At 52.4% G+C, this 16,473-nt stretch overlaps 2 pseudogenes; both read right to left on the reverse strand.

The window, feature by feature from the left end:
- LOC129650986 (liprin-alpha-1-like) overlaps window positions 1–195 on the reverse strand; it is a 30,048-nt pseudogene extending 29,853 nt beyond the window's left edge.
- A 12,968-nt stretch (window positions 196–13,163) lies between these two features.
- On the reverse strand, window positions 13,164–15,066 carry LOC129651651 (2-hydroxyacyl-CoA lyase 2-like; annotated as a pseudogene).
- Between the last annotated feature and the right edge of the window lie 1,407 nt (window positions 15,067–16,473).

Raw genomic sequence — 16,473 nt, forward strand, 5'->3', positions numbered from 1 at the left:
CTAACAAAATGAAACACAGCCCCAGTGCTTCACTGGGTAAGGGACAATCCCACGGGCCCAGCCCCCAGCTGTTCTCACGTCAGTCCGCTCCGCTTCCAGAACTTGGGCCGAGGCCGAGGTCTTCCTTGTCTTGGCTTTTGCCTTGGGGTTGCAGCGCTGGAAAAGTGCCCATAGGCGGGCCCTTCTGCGACCCATCCTCGCGTATGGGGGCAGTCCCCCACTCGGGGGCAACTGCTGTTTCACGGTTAGATAGCTCAGCACTGGAGCTATCACCACTGATCTCACACTACGGCCACTGCTATTCACACTACAACCACTGCTCTCACACTCACCACTCTCAGACACCACTCTCACACACCACTCTCACACACCACTCTCACACACCACTCTCACACACCACTCTCACACACCACTCTCACACACCACTCTCACACACCACTCTCACACACACCGCTCTCACACACCCCGCTCTCAGACACCACTCTCACACACACTGCTCTCACACTATGACCATCAGCACTGCTGTCTCTAGAAGAAATGGCATGAAGGCTCTGCCTCCAGCATGTCTCCCAGGAGCCCAGAACCTGAAACCCACTCAGTCACAAGGGGCTCCATGGCAACAGGGGGGCTGGGCTCAGGCCCATCATCAGGGGTGCACAGAGGGGGGAGGGGCTGCCAAAAAGACGTCAGGGGAGTGTGGTGTGTGGGAGAAGGAAAGCCATGCCCACAGCTCAGGCCCACCGTCAAACATAACCCTGCAAGGATACTGGTTCACAGTCGAACCAAATAGTATAAACTGCTTCAGAAACCACCAGCACTAGGAATGAGCATGTCTTCTAAGTGGGCTTCTGCCTCCTTCACCCCCCAAACAAGTCTCCAGTGAGGCTACTGAAAGGGCACCCCTGAACTCAAGGGTGCCCCCAGAACCCACTCAGGTGAGGAGGACTCACCGCGCTAGCTGCCCCTCACTCTCACCCTGAGCTCGGTCCTCCCTGACTGACTCCCTCACTCGAGCTCAGCAAGGGCTTGACCAACCTCGCTCCAGGCACTTAAAATGAACCCACAGTGGATACAGGAGTTCCGTCAATCTGCTGTGAACTCGCCCTCTTAACTTCGACCCTGGGATGCCAGACAACTCTGCCCTGTGGTGGCTGCACGGTGGAGGTTCAGGGGTGTCCCTGCCTCGAGCCGTGACAGCCCGCGCCTCCCAGACCCAGCCAGGTGCTGCCCCTACCTCCGCGCCCGAGTCTCCCACCCCCTCTCCTGGCCCCACTCCCAGCCTCGCGGCTCTCCACTCACCAGGGCACAGGCCACACTGCTCCTGGCTCAGCTGGGACCTCAGCTCTCAGTTGAGGACCTCGGTCCCCAGGGTGCTTGGGACCCTCTATCCACCCATCTCAGCAATTACAGACTCTGGGAGGGACAGAGTACAGTTTGGGGTCCCGCCCGCAGTTCACGCTGAACACATTCTCTTTTTTTTCGCTTTATCTGCTGGAGTTCTCGGAGATGTCTTTTTAAAACCTCAACTGTTGCTTTCAAAAAGACTGTAAAATCACTGTGCTCAACTTTAAGAATAAAATCTTCATTTTCAACCTTAAATTCAAACTGGAGGGAAGACTAAAAGCAGTCATTTTTTCAAACTGAAAAAGGAAACACGCATGTGACCACGTCACAGAATACAGTTCATGCAACCCTTGCCTCCTCAGCCTTCTCCTGGACCACAAGCAGCCCGTCATCACAAGGCCTGCCCTGGGCCGTCAGGGGCAGGGGAAGAGGGCAGACCGGCTCCTCTGTCCCCAGGCCGCATGGGCCGCTTGCTCCACCTTCTTCCCAAGTTGAAGTGGCACTGACACAGCCCAGGGAAGCTGGGGATTCTGATCAAAAACACAACCGTGGGTACTAAGCATGGACCTCTGGTTCTTGTTTTCCCCGGTATCAAAGATGATCAATATAATTACTGTGCATTTTACATGTGGCTTCAGATGAGAGAAGACACCCAGGGCTTCCCCACTTCCAGTTATAGACACAGGCAGCTTGTGGGTCAGCCTACCAAGAGCTAGAGAAGCTAAATACACTTTAAAAAGAGGTCCTTAGGCAGCCACAATCCAAGATTTCAAACAAAAGCCCAGTGAGGGAGCTGGACACTGAGAGGGCCACTCCTTCCCTCGCGGCATCTGAACAAAGCTGACTCTTGGAAGAAAAGGCAGGGGAAAAGTCAAGCAGAGGGTACTGGCTAACACAGCTCTGGATGGTTCCTTGGGCTGGGAAGACAAAAATTCGAGCTCAGGCCTGACAAGTCAGTCCGGATGTTAGAGACTAAGCTCCCCAAGAAAAGGGAGGCACAGAAAACGTACCCAACACTCTGCCCAAACCGGCTGAGCACTGAGTATCAATCACCTCGTGATGCTCGGGAGACAGATGGTGGGCCTCAGGACTGGCCGAGAAGAGGCCATGGGAGGCATCCCAGGCTTCCAGATGGACATGCTGGAGGGCTCCTCCCTGCGGTCGGGGGGAAGGTGGGTGAAGGCTGCTGAGACTCAGCTTACAAGGACACCCCAGCCTCAAGTCACTCAGGCCCTGAGTGAACAGACGTCTCTGTCCCCACTAGAGGTCTGCCTCAGAGGAACCTCTGGGGAAGACAGCATCACCAGAAACTCTAGGGTTTTCCATAGATAATGTCCAACATGCAACCAAAACAAGCAAAAAGGGTGTAACAACAAACAGGACCAAGAGAAAAAGAACTGAAACCGATCCAGAGGTATCAGATGTGTATCAGCATATCAGAGGTATGCTAGAGGTATCAGATGCAAACTTCACCAGTTCAAAAATATACTTGACAAAAGGAAAAATTTCTGAGAATCAAACCCGATTCTAGAACTTTCAAATAATAGTGACTGAATTTAAGAACCCAGTCTCTGGGCTTAACATCAAATTGGACGTAGCTGAAGAGAGGATCAGTGAACTGAAGAACAGATAGGTTAAAATATATATATATATATATGAGGGAAAAAAGTATAGAATATAGCGAAGGAGCCTGTTGTTAAACCACATTGTTAAAATGTGGCCCCTCATGGTAGAGAAAAGACAGAAAGGGGAATAAGAAATGCCTCCAGGGGCTGAAACTAAAGAGCCTCTTAATGAAAGTGAAAGAGGAGAGTGAAAAAGCTGGCATAAAACTCAACACTCAAAAAATGAAGATCAGGCATCCAGCCCCATCTGCTGCTGCTGCTGCAAGTCGCTTCAGTCCTGTCCTACTCTGTGCGACCCATAGACGGCAGCCCACCAGGCTCCCCCATCTCTGGGATTCTCCAGGCAAGAACACTGGAGTGGGTTGCCATTTCCTCCTCCAGTGCATGAAAGTGAAAAGTGAGAGTGAAGTCGTTCAGTCGTGTCCGACTCTTAGCGACCCCATGGACTGTAGCCCACCAGGCTCCTCCATCCATGGGATTTTCCAGGCAAGAGTACTGGAGTGGGGTGCCATTGTTTTCTCCTAGATCCATCACTTCATGGCAAATAAATGGGGAAACAATGGAAACAGTGACAGTCTTTATTTTCTTGGGCTCCAAAATTACTGCAGATGGTGAAATGAAAAGACGCTTGCTCCTTGGAAGGAAAGCTATCACAAACCTAGACAGCATATTAGAAAGCAGAGACATTACTTTGCTGACAAAGGTTCATTTAGTCAAACCTATGGTTTTTCCAGTAGTCATGTATGGATGTGAGAGTTGGCCCATGAAGAAGGCTGAAGGCCAAAGAATCGATGCTTCTGAACTGTGGTGTTGGAGAAAACTCTTGAGAGCCCCGTGGACTGCAAGGAGATCCAACCAGCCAATTCTAAAACAAATCAGTCCTGAATATTCATTGGAAAGACTGATGATGAAGCTCCAATACTTTGGCCACCTGACGCGAAGAACCGACTCATTGGAAAAGATCCTGATGTTGGGGAAGACCGAAGGCAGGAGGAGAAGGGGACGACAGAGGATGAGATGGTTGGATGGCATCACCAACTCGATGGATATGAGTTTGAGCAACCTCCAGGTATTGGTGATGGACAGAGAAGCCTGGTGTGCTGCAGTCTGTGGGGTTGCAGTGGGTCAGACACCGAGCGACTGAACTGACTGACAGGGACAGTGGCAAGAGTTGGTTCAAGAATCAGAGCATTGACTCAAAAATGAAAACTACACATTGGTTTCAGCAGCTCTGTGGGTGTCTAAGGGAAGAAGAAAATGTTCAAGCGCTCAGAGGAAAAAAGGAGTGGCTTTTAATGGCACAGCAACACTGAAAGCTGACTTTTCAAGTCAAAGGAAGTCAGAAGATAATGGACTGGCATCTGTAAAATGCTGAATAAGAAATAACCACCAACCTGGAATTCTATACTCAACAAAAACACTCTTCGAAAGTGAAAGCAAAATGAAGACTTTTAGGGCAAATGGAAATGAGACAACTCATCACCCACAGGCATGAACTAAAAAAATATCAAGGCAGTGCTTTGGGAGAAAGAAAAGTAGTCTCTGACTGAAATATAAAAAACAAGGAAAGACCAACAATGAGGGAACTGTGAGGGTAAATATTAACTCTACAATGATGATAACGCCAAAAATATATCTAAAATTTTAAAGGATAGCAGTGACAAGGAGGAAACAGTCGTGTCAGGGAGGCAGTAAAAGTGCTAAGTTAGACTTCAATGTAAAACACGCGCTGTGTGTGCGAATGTGCCCCCAACAACCTGACAGAGGAGCACAGAACCAGAGAAACACCTCACACTTCTAAAGGACGGCAAGAGAAAGGAGCACAGACTAGGTGGGGCGAACAGAAGACACACAGTCACATGGCATCTACAGACTGAAATATCAACACTATAAATAGAGCAAATATTCTCATTAAAGGATAAAAAGTGTCAAACTGAGGAAAATGAAAACTATACACTATTCACAGAGGTACATGTTAAGATGGAAGACCACAGACAGGTGAAAGTAAAAGATACCCAGGCCAACAAGGACAGAAAACTGACGTGGCAATATCACCGTCAAATAGTGTCTAAAGTAAGAGGCATTACTAGTGATAGAGAGGAGCATCTCATACTAATACAAGTTCAGTCTACCAAGAAGATGAGGATTCTAAATTTGAATGTACCTAATAACATAACCTCAAAATATCAATACATAAAAACTGACAGAAATAGAAAAGGAGTGACAGCCAAGTTCATAATTGCAGTGGGAGACATTAAAGGCACATATCCCATGCAGCTGGGCTCCCTGGTACGTAGTCACCTGCAGCCACGAAGTACCTGAAATGCGACTGGCTCGACAATGAGATGTGCTGCAAGCATGAAACACACACTGGATTTGAAAGGCTTAGCATGAAAAAATGAATGTAAAATATTTCATTAGGTTTTATTATGTTGCTTACACAGTGAAATAATCATATGTTGAGAGTGTAAAAATAAAATATATTACAGGTAATTTCGCCTACTTCTGCTTTATTCAACATGGCTACTGAAATCTGAATTACGATTGAGAAACCTGATCTAACTGATAGGCACGTAACACTGCATTCCTACTGATACATATTATTTTCAAGAGCCCAAGGACATATAACAAAATGAATATGTATTGGGTCCTTAGGAAAGCTCGAATTATTTCAAAGCACTGAACGAATGCAGGGTATACTTACGGATTGCAATGGGCTGATGGTTTATGTGCCCTCAAATTTCACCCTGCACGTGGTGATGATCCTAGGAGGCAGGGACTCTGGGAGGGGTCAGGTGAGGAGGGAATGGGCTCCCGTGCTGCGAGGACAGGGAGAAGCAGCAGGCAGTCTAGGAACCAGGAAACAGGCCTCACCAGACGTGGCACCTGCTGGTGATCTTGGGACTCTGCAGCCTCCAGGACTATAAGAAACAACTTTCTGTTTATCAGCTAGTCTATGGTATTTATAACCGTAGCCCCAAAAGACTAAGACGGGGCTCTTCATGGAATTCATAGAGATCAAAAAAGGGTCACTAGAAAAACCTCCCCAAACATTGGGAACATAAATGACATACTTCTTGTAGAATTTCATGAATAATCTTTAAAAACACAATGTAAATTAGAAAATACTTTTACATAAAAGATAATGAAAATTTGGCTTATTCAAGCTTGTGGGACCCAGCGAACTGTGTTTAGATGGTAACTTAAAGCCTTAAACACATATACTGGAAAAGAAGGAAGGCTAAAATCAATTGAGCCTCTCCCTCAAGAAACCAGAAAAAAAAGCATAGCCAACGAAACACAAGGCAGATGGAAGAAAAAGGAGTAGAAAATAAGGAAACATAAAGCAAATATGAAATTTTTTAAAAAACAAAGCCAAAAGTTGGCTCTTTGAAAGGACTGATAAAACTGATAAGCCCCTAGACAGACTGATTAAGAAAAAGCGACAAAGCACAAATCACCAGTATCAAGGATTTTTAAAAGGGGAGACAACACATCTTGCAGATAAGAAAGATATCATGAACCACAGTTCACTTACTAATAGGAGAGTCTGCTGCCTAGCAAAGGGGAAATGCTTTACCTAAATATACCCAAGAAGACATACAAAATCAGAACATTTTATTTGCATGAAAAAAAATAAATCTGAAATTAAAAGCCTCCCCACAATGAAACCAACTGGTTTTGCCAATCAATTCTTCCAAAAATCTAGGGACAAAAACAGCAAGCTCACAGGAACTCTCAGGGTAAACAAGGAACACTCTCCACCTTGTTTTATAAGACTAGCATACTGCTACTGCTGCTAAGTCACTTCAGTCGTGTCCGACTCTGTGTGACCACATAGACGGCAGCACACCAGGCTCCCCCGTCCCTGGGATTCTCCAGGCAAGAACACTGGAGTGGGTTGCCATTTCCATCTCCAATGCAGGAAAGTGAAAAGTGAAAGTGAAGTCGATCAGTCCTGTCGGACTCTTAGCGATCCCATGGACTGCAGCCTACCAGGCTCCTCCGTCCATGAGATTTTCCAGGCAAGAGTACTGGAGTGGGGTGCCATTGCCTTCTCCATGGATTATAAGAACTTTAAACATACACAAACACACAGAGTTAACTGTGTGAGGCGATGCATATGTTGGGCAATCATTCCATGATGTCTATGGGCATCAAGTCATCACAATGTAGACCTGAAATACACAAAAACTGTATCTGTCAGTGACTCCTTAGTGAAGCTAGGGTTCTAAAATCAGGGCCTGGCACCTTATAGCTGGCAGGTGTGGGAACTCGGGTTCATGTGCAGGCTGTACACACTCTTAATCACAGGTGAGACCTGAAGCAACCAAGCCACTCTCCATTTTTCTTTTTCTGTTTTTCTTTGTTCCCCTTGCCATTTGTATTTAACAGATTCCCAGTATGGAGTGAGCAGTGTCAATGCAGCAATAATGTTCCCCATCTAAGGCAGGAGCCTGTAACACCAGCAGACTTCCCAATCGCCCCGAGAGTAACTGGGGTGCTGCATCACACAAAAAAGCAAAGAAACACAACATTTCCCGAGACAGAGCTGCCCAATGGCAGTGGGGACTATGGTCCACCAGATGTCCCAAGGGGACCCCCAGGGGCTAGGAGCCCACGCTGGGCCCCCCAGCTTGAGGCCACACTTGCCTTTCCACCATTCTGAAGGTCCTGGCAGAAGAAAGCCAGGCCATGGAAGGGGGATGGTGTGGCCGAGCCGTGGGACTCAGGGCAGGACTGACTTGGGTCTGTGCTGGGCTCCACATCCAGTCACCACCACCCTTGGAGTGTACAAAGTTCTTGGGATCATTGTAGGTTTCTGGCAAAAAGCAATGGAGCCAAAGTCACTTAGGATGGTTTTTAAGGAAAAAACCTCACTGAAGATTCACTCAGTGCCAGCCTCGCCCCTACTGAGATGCACACTCCTGGTGGGGAGTCTGGGTGGGGAGTCTGGAGGCCACAGAACCGCAGGGACCTCGAGCCTTGGCGTGGGCATGGGGAGGGCCAAGAGGCTCGGGGAAGGGACAGGGTCAGGGCCCTTGCAATGGACCGCCACCAAATGCTGGACAAAGACAAGAAATAACAAACCCCACACCTTAAAGTTCCTAAAGAGCCAAGAAGGCCCAGAAGAGTGACCAGGACTGTGCCGTCCGAGGTGGGGGAGGGGAGGGGGAAGGCTTGCCCATGGCAGACTGGATGGGGTTCAACCTCTGCTCCCAGCTCAACTCACCGGAACAGCGACCTCACCACAGTCATTCCCAGCACTTTCCTTTTAGAAGGAAGAAGGGAATCACAGGACAAGCAAAAACTTGCCCGAGGGGGATTCCTGGTGGCCGAGGATGCCAAGGCTCCCTCTTCATCCCCACGGCTGCCTGAGCCGGCGTGTTGTGTGTCACGGTCACCCGTTTCTGCTAAAGGGCAGCCACCTAGGTTGTTGGAAGGTTGGCCTCAGTGAGGCCGAGCCTGGGGTCCCTAGCTGCCCCCAGAGGGCTCCTGGGCAGCACACCTCTCCAGCCCAGCCTGACCCCACAGCTGCCGCCCACCACAGAGGGCCCTGTCACTGCCATCAGGGAACTATGGGTGCCAAGTCTCAGGCCCGAGGGTGGTGTGGGAGCCTCCATGGCATCCTGTGTGTACACCCGTCCCCGGCTCATGGTCCAGCAGGAGCTGCGGGGAGCGTGTGTGCACGGCAGGTACACACAGGACGGCTCCCGAGCACCGCCGGGCCAGGAAGCCACGGAGCCCCAGTGGGAGGCCTGGGTCGGACTTCTGACCACCACAGGGGCCTGGTCAACTTCCCCCCGTGCCCTCGGCTTCCTCAGCTCCAATGATAATACCACCACTCGGAGGGCCTCTGATGCCAGGGCTCCTCTGTTCTCCCCAGACGTGTTCAAGGCACGTGATGCCTGGTCAGTCCCTAATGACCGGGTGCATTCTTGGTAGCCCTGGGTCCTGCCTGCTCTTCCTGTTGGCACTGGGGTCCCACATGGGTGTGAGCTGGAATGCTGGTTCCAGGCTGGGTCTGTCTGCTTAGGTGACCGACGGGCCCCCCAAGAGGGAGAGTGTCTGGCATGGGGTGGGCCTCACCCCCTCCTTCTCCTGATCGGCGCCAGGACCACCCTCCTTCCAGTTCCCGGAGTTGGAAGACAGGGGCCCTTTCTGGGTCACTGAACGTGTCATCTCATGGGAGCCTTGATTGATGATATTTGCTGAGTGATCCAGGGGGCCGGGGGGACAGTCCTGCTGAGCTCCTACTGTGTGCTGGCCAAGGATGTTCCTGCGGTCCTTCCCCAACCTCTGGCAGCATCCTCGAGTTCATTTTAATACTCATGGACGAGGGGGCAGGCTGGGACTGCCACTGGTGGCTGACCCTGACTTGCTCACGCCTGCCCTCCACCTGGACAGCTCCTGAAGGCGACAGCAAAGTGCTCAGTCCCTGGGCAAGGGTCTGCAGGGAGGCATTTCTGCACCGTGGTTCCTGCTGACCATGTCTGCACCCCCCGGGAGGAGCGGTCACATGGGGTGCTGGCATAAGCATGCCTTCTACACATCCTGGACATGGTACCCTCGACTGTCTCCAGTAAACCAGGACCCAGAACGTGGTCTCTGAGGGAGCTGGGGCTGCAGGACTGGCTAGGGCGGACTTACCCCTCAGCTTCGGCATAGGGTCTGGCTCTCAAGGCCTGGCTTGTTGAAGGAATAAAAGACATGTATTCATTCACAGTTCTGCTTTGATGATTGGTGGGTAGGTTACTCAGATCCACCCTCTCATGGAAAACAACAACAACAAAAAGTGTCACGCCTTTAAGTTGCTGAAGACCTGAGAAGACCCAGAGGGGCAACTGCCAAGAGGAAGAGTCTAACAGAAGACCCCTCCCTCCCCATGGAGCTGGACTCCCAGGAGACGACACTTTCAGGTGACCCAGAAACCACCTCCCTCCTCCAGCCACGGGAATTACAAGGAAGGTGGTTCCGGTGCTGAGCAGGAGAAGGAGTGGGTGAGGACCCCAGGGGGTCCAGGCATGTCACCTTGGTTCAAGGTGATCCTATTCATAACACCCTCAGATGAGTGGAGAATGCAAGTGCCAAGTCTTTCTGGATAAAGACACCTTCTTCCCAGGCTTGGGAACTGCCCCACGGGTTATGGAAGGGTGGTGGCCATTGTGGAAGAGCATCAGGCACACCAGGATGAAAGACAGCTGGAGGAGAACCAGCAGAAGTGACCCCTCAGCTTTGGGATTCTGAGAGGATTTGATGGATAATAAATCTAACCAATCAGCTAAGCTCACCTCATTTAGAGAAATTAACCTCAAGATAGAAAGGTCCTGCACAGGACAGGAAACCATTAAAGAAAATCACACAGCCAACTTGGAAGAGAACCAAACAGAACGCGCAGAAATAAAGAAGTGTCACAACGAGAAGCGAAAATACAACAGACACGTTTGGAGACACTTGACCTCTTCAGGAAAAGGAGACACGTGGCCACACAGCAGGGGCATGCTGATAACGTATGCAGCCCCCTGCCCAACCCCTTGCTCTCCAGGAAGAAAAACCAACTCTGATCTGTAGCTACATCATTTGCCAGTTTCCGTGGTGTAAATACTCCTGCCGTGGCCTGTTTCATGTACCAAAGGGTTAACACCCAGCTGGCAGAATTCCCCATGAGCCAGAAAGAGCTGACTCTGGCACACAACGACCTAGAGACATGGGAGGACGTCAGAACCGCAACCAGAGGGGCACAGATGTCAGCCCGACTACCTGGGACCGGGAAGAGCCGTCCTTAGGAACTTTAAAGACAAGACTCTTAAAACATGTCCAGAATTCACTTTATAACTTTGCCATTTCCTTCTCCAGTTTATAACAAGTACGCTTCCACAAAACCAAGAGAGGCCCAAAGGAAGCCAGGTGGGGTGTATAAAAGCCTCAGCACTTAAGACTCAAGAGACATAAAAACGTTATGGCCAAAGAAATGAATGTGTAATGGTGGAATTATGAATAGAGATATGAATAGCTTCGGGACTAGACAATGGCCCCTGAAACCTCAATGTAGGAGAGGCTCATGGCATAGGCACTAAGCCTGGGGGTAGGAGTGAGATGCGGGCTGAAGACCACATTTTGTTGTTTTTCAGTCACTAAGTCACATCCAACTTTTGAGACCCCATGGACTGCAACACACCAGGCTTCCCTGTCCTTCACCACCTCCCAGAGCTCACTCAAACTCATGTCCATGGACTCAGTGATGCCATCCAACCATCTCATCCTCTGAAACCCACTTTTCCTCCTGCCCTCGATCTTTCCCAGCATCAAGGTCTTCCAATGAGTCAGCTCTTCACACCAGTGGGCCAAAGTATTGGAGCTTCAGGTTCAGCATCAGTCCTTCCAATGAATATTCAGGGTTGATTTCCTTTAGGATTGACTGGTTTGATGTTCTTGCAGTCCAAGGGACTCTCAAGAGTCTTCTCCAACAACAGAGCTCAAAAGCATCAATTATTTGGTGCTCAGCCCTCTCTGTAGTCCAGTTCTCATGGTTCAGGGAAAAGAGTCTTGACACGAGGACCCAGCACCCAGGTTCAAGTGCTGGCTCTGCCCCTGTCGGGCCCAGTGGCCTTGATCTCCTTGCCCCACCTCTCAGAGCCTCAGTGCCTTCCCTCGGTAAAGGGATCTGACCCCTGTACCACAGGCCAGGTCAGGATGCCCACAGAAGGTGGGGTGGGGATGCAGCTTTGCATCCAGGCTGACAAGTCCCTGAGAACATCTGTTGCTGCATTATCCTTACATACGGAGTTGTTGAAATTAGACTTGAGGTGCCTCCAAGTCGAGAACCCCCACCCCAATGTCCAGGCTATGAGGAGGGACCCCTGCCCCCCAACTCCATGCTTATCACCACACTTAGCCAAGTCTGGGAACTGTCTCGGACACCAGCTCATGCCCACTAGGCCTCAGCTGGAAACTGCAAGAAACATCCCCCTCTACCTTGTTCCATGTCCATGGCAACCCTTCCCACCCCCAGCAGATGAAAGCCCCTCCATTCTAAGATGGAAAAACCAAGGTCCCAAGTGGGGAAGCCACTTGCCTGAGGCTGCTCAGCCCCCAGGAAGTGGCCAGGCTGGGTCTGGACCCACACACGTGGCCTCAGAGGGGCTGTGCGCGGTCTGAGCCTCCCTGGGAGCTCAGGTACCCTCACCGCCTGACCAGCCATCCTGGAGTCTGGTGTGGAGGCGGCTCCCATCCTCCAGCAGGTAGTTGCTCGCTTGCTTTTCAAAAAACAATATCCACGAAGACGGGAAACAGATACCGCCACGGCCCACACCAGCTCCGGGGAGGAATGAGGAGAAACTACAGCGTGCCAGCCCTGGGGTGCCGTGGCGAGCCCTGAACTGCAGCTTGAAAGTAAACTGACCGTGTAGGGTTCACGTGTCTGCGGCCTTAACAATTCTGCCAAATCTGGAGTCAAGTTCAACATCAGGGAGGTGTGGACCTCGGTCACCCCCAGTACACAGCCCCAGTACACAGCTGGGAGTTTCCTGTGTGGCCTTTTCGGCAATTACCAGTGGACATAAAAATGCCCTGGCTTTGAGTTTGCACTTGAAAAATGCTGATGGGTTTCAGTTACAAGGAAACATGTTGGCCCACAAGCTGCTCCTTTTTTTTTTTTTTTTTTTGAGTACTTGGGCCCCCATGGACCAGACGTGGTTGATTCAGTGTGTGAGAAAGGAAGCTGCAATACTTTGGCCACCTGATGCAAAAGAGCCAATTCATTGGAAAAGACCCTGTTGCTGGGAAAGACGGAAGGCAAAAGGAGAAGAAGGCAGCAGAGGATGAGGTGGTGAGATAGCATCACCGACTTAATGGACATGAATTTGAGCAAACTATGGGAGTTAGTGGAGGGATGGAGGAGCCTGGCGTGCTGCAGTCCATGAAGTCACGAAGAGATGGACAGGACGTAGCGACTGAACAAGTGAGGAGGGCAGAAAGGACACAGGTGAGCTCACAAATAGGCCCAAGGACTCCCCAGGGCTGTCAGAGCCTCTCTTAGCTCTGACTCCTTCCAGCCCCTCCCTGCCCTCAGGGAAGACTGCAGGGTCACTGGGCCTCATGGCTTAGGCCCAGGGCAGGCAAGGATGAAACTCCAAGCCAGCTAGGCACAGTCCAGGGGTGGGAAGAGAGCCAAGAGCACTGACCCACGAGGCCCTACATGGCAATGGAGCCATCCCGGAGTCCGTGCTCCCGACGAGGATGCTGACCACAGCCGGGGGGCTCTCTTGGCACCGCTGCTGGGCGTCACGCACCCTGACCACCTGATCCTCACTCTTGCGTGAGAGCAGCAAGCCCTGGGCCCCCAGTCCCTGGGCTGCCTTGTGATAATCAGTGTAAGCCAGGCTACAGGCCACATTGCTGCCCAGAGAGGGCACCTGCTTCCTGGAAATCTGGGTCCAGCCAGCATCATTTCCTATCAAGGCCATCACTGGGATCTTGTGTCCAACGAAGGTGTCAAATTCGATTAGGCTATAGCCAAACGCTCCATCCCCAAACAGGCACCAGACCTCAGCATCCGGCCGACACAGTTTGGCCCCAAGCGCAAATCCGGCACCAACCCCCAGAGTCCCGAAGGCCCCAGGATCAAGCCAACACAAGGGCCCACGGGGCTGCACCAGGTAGGCAGCTGTGCCCACAAAGTCCCCACCATCGACCACCAGGATGGAGTTGTCAGGCGGAGTGTCCTCCACCAGCTGCAGGACCCGCACTGGGTTAAGATGCTGGGCTACGGGCATCACTGCCTTCTCCCGAAAGTTCTGCTCCTTCTGTTGGTCAGTTTGCCGAAGCTCCTCTGCCCAGTCTGAGGCCCACATCCGACTCTGGAGGCCCTCCACCAGCTTCACCACGAGGAGCCCACATCTCCCTGCACAGCCTCTTGGGGCTTCCAGAAAATGTCTGAGTTGATCAGCATCTCCTTCCGGTCACGGTTGACAACAATGAGTTTGCTGCTGCAGCTGAGGACACGCCCACAACAGGCGGAAGTCACACACTGCTCCTGCCAGGACAACCACGTCTGCCTTCAGGGCGGCCCTGTGGTTCTGCCGGAAGTGGAGGGGGTGGCTGCGGCCCAGCAGTCCCTGTGCCATCCCCGCCAGGAAGCAAGGGATGCCCAGGGTCTCCACGGCAACCCGAAGTTTGTCTGAGGATGTCGAAGGCAGCAGGGCCTGGCTCCCAATTAGCATGAGGGGCCTTTTGGCCCGACTCAAGATCTCCACATATTGCTGAACCTGCTGGGGGGAGGCCTGGGGAATGTCCAGGGGCAGAGGCCCCTCAGGCTGAGGCTCCCAAGCTCCTGCAAAGAGGTTGGCCAGGGAATTCGCTAAGTACCAGTGGACCGCTCGACTCATGAGGCCCTTGGGCGGCTTACCTGGCACCATCTCCTTCTGAACGAGGAAGTAGGGGTACAGCACATCCAGAGACAGTTCCACAAACACCGGGTCGGCGGTGCCCGACTGTGCAGCGGCCATCGCGGTGCTCAGGGTGGGGATGATATCCCGCACTCTCCACACAGAAGCACAAAACTTGCAGAGCGGCCTGAACAGGGCTATCTGATCAACTGCCTGGAGTGCACCCTGATTCGGCAGCAGGGTGCTGGCCCCACCACCCAGGAGCAGGACTGGGGACTGGGCTACCGAGCATTCTTCACCGCAGTCGCTGCGTTGGTGAGGCTGGGGCCGGCCGTCACTGCTGCCACGCCCACCGCCCTGGTCAGGTGGGCTACAGCATCAGCGGCAAAGACAGCTGTGACTTCGTGGCGGGTGTCCGCCACGCGGATGCCCAACTTCTCACAGGCCACCAGCAGTGGCGAAATGTGCCCGCCGACCAGCGTGAAAAGGAAGCACACACCGTGGGCCTTCAGCACGGCTGCCACATTCTCCCCACCATGCCGGATGCTTGCCGTGTCCACCTTGTGCATCAACTGATAGAAGAGCCCCAGGCGGTGAGCGGCGCCCAGCAAGGCGGCCACTAGCGTCCCAAAGGCCAGGAGCAGGAAAGAGGAGAAGCAGCCCCAAGTTGGGGCGGCAGCTGCCGCGGTCTCCATGAGCTGACACCTGCTTCTCAATGGGTCGGCGGGAAGCCCCGCCTCTCTTTGATATCAAGGACCCGAATCTTCGTCCTAGTGGTGAGACCACCCCACGACTACACCCCCAAGTCAGCGTGCCCCTTCTCCTGAAGCCGAACCCTCCGCTGCAGCGAGTTCCTGGACTTCAATCTGACTCCGGACCCCAGGCCCTGAGTCAAGGTCAGATCGTTTCAGGATGCTCCTCCTACCCCCGTGGCACTTTACCCTTCATCCATAGGAAATGGCGCTGGCTCCAGAGGAATTCCCCACAAGCTGCTCTTGTCCGTTTCCTGGGAACCCTGGCCACTAACCCCACCGCCATCGGAGGGACAGAGCAGTGGGGGATGGGCGGAAGAGGCGCTTCTGCAGAACGCAGGCCTGGGCCGCCTGCCTCCAGGACCTTTCCCCACCATTTCCATCCTGTCTGCCCCCCAGGGGTCTCTGGTATGACACCCCTCCTGGACCTTCATGCATGAAACTGACTTCGGGGCCATCTTCTGGATCAAGGTGTCAGATCCTAATTTGACAATGAGGGCCCCTCTTGTGGGTGGGTGGGGAAGCAATTTTTAAGCTGAGTTCCTCTGGGCCCACAGTGCCTGGCAGAGGGTGGGGGGCAAGTGGATCACCTGTGGTCACAGCCAGTCAGCCAGGCTCAGCCTCCATCTGTCCTATACGCAAAGTTATGAGCACATTTCTTCCAGACCCACCACTTCCCCCTCCACTGGGTTCCTGGCCCGGGCACCCAGTGTTGTGTACAGGTCTCTGTCTGGGGTACCTCTGGGGCACTGGACAGGGGATTGGGGACTTGCGTGGACAGTTAAGGGGGGGCTTCCTTGGGGAAGTTTCTGACAGCTCCTGGGAAACAGGCCTGCACGCTCCTTGCACCTCTAAGCATGGACCAGGGTCATCAGTTTATACACCCTGGGAGCAGGTGAGAAGCGCACTGTGGGGCACTCCTAGACCTGCTAAAAGTCAGAACCTGCATCTTGATGACATCAGGGGATTCCATGCACAGCCGGGGACCCTGCACTGAGGCAGCCAGGCCAAGGCTTGGTCCCCGACAGACCACCTACCCTGCTCAGCCCTCCAACCACGCACCATGTCTCCCCCACCCATGGCTGTACTCGAGGGGTCCCGTGTGAGCTCCCCCTACTCCTGGGATAACCGCTCGTGTGTAAGGGCTCAGCTTTGTGGCAGGGTGAATGGTGCCCTCCAAAAGAGACACCCACATCCCAACTCCCCATATTTGCCAGGGGGCCTTTTTTTGGAAATGGGGTCTTTGCAGATGAAATCAAGTTAGATAAGGTTACAGTGGATTAGGTGGGCCTTATGCAGGATGATGGGTGTCTTTATAAGAAGAGGAGAGGCACACAGAGACAAGGAGGCCGTGTGAGGAGGAAG

This window comes from Bubalus kerabau, chromosome 4 (genome assembly GCF_029407905.1).
Source record: "Bubalus kerabau isolate K-KA32 ecotype Philippines breed swamp buffalo chromosome 4, PCC_UOA_SB_1v2, whole genome shotgun sequence".
NCBI classification, from domain to species: Eukaryota; Metazoa; Chordata; class Mammalia; order Artiodactyla; family Bovidae; genus Bubalus; species Bubalus kerabau.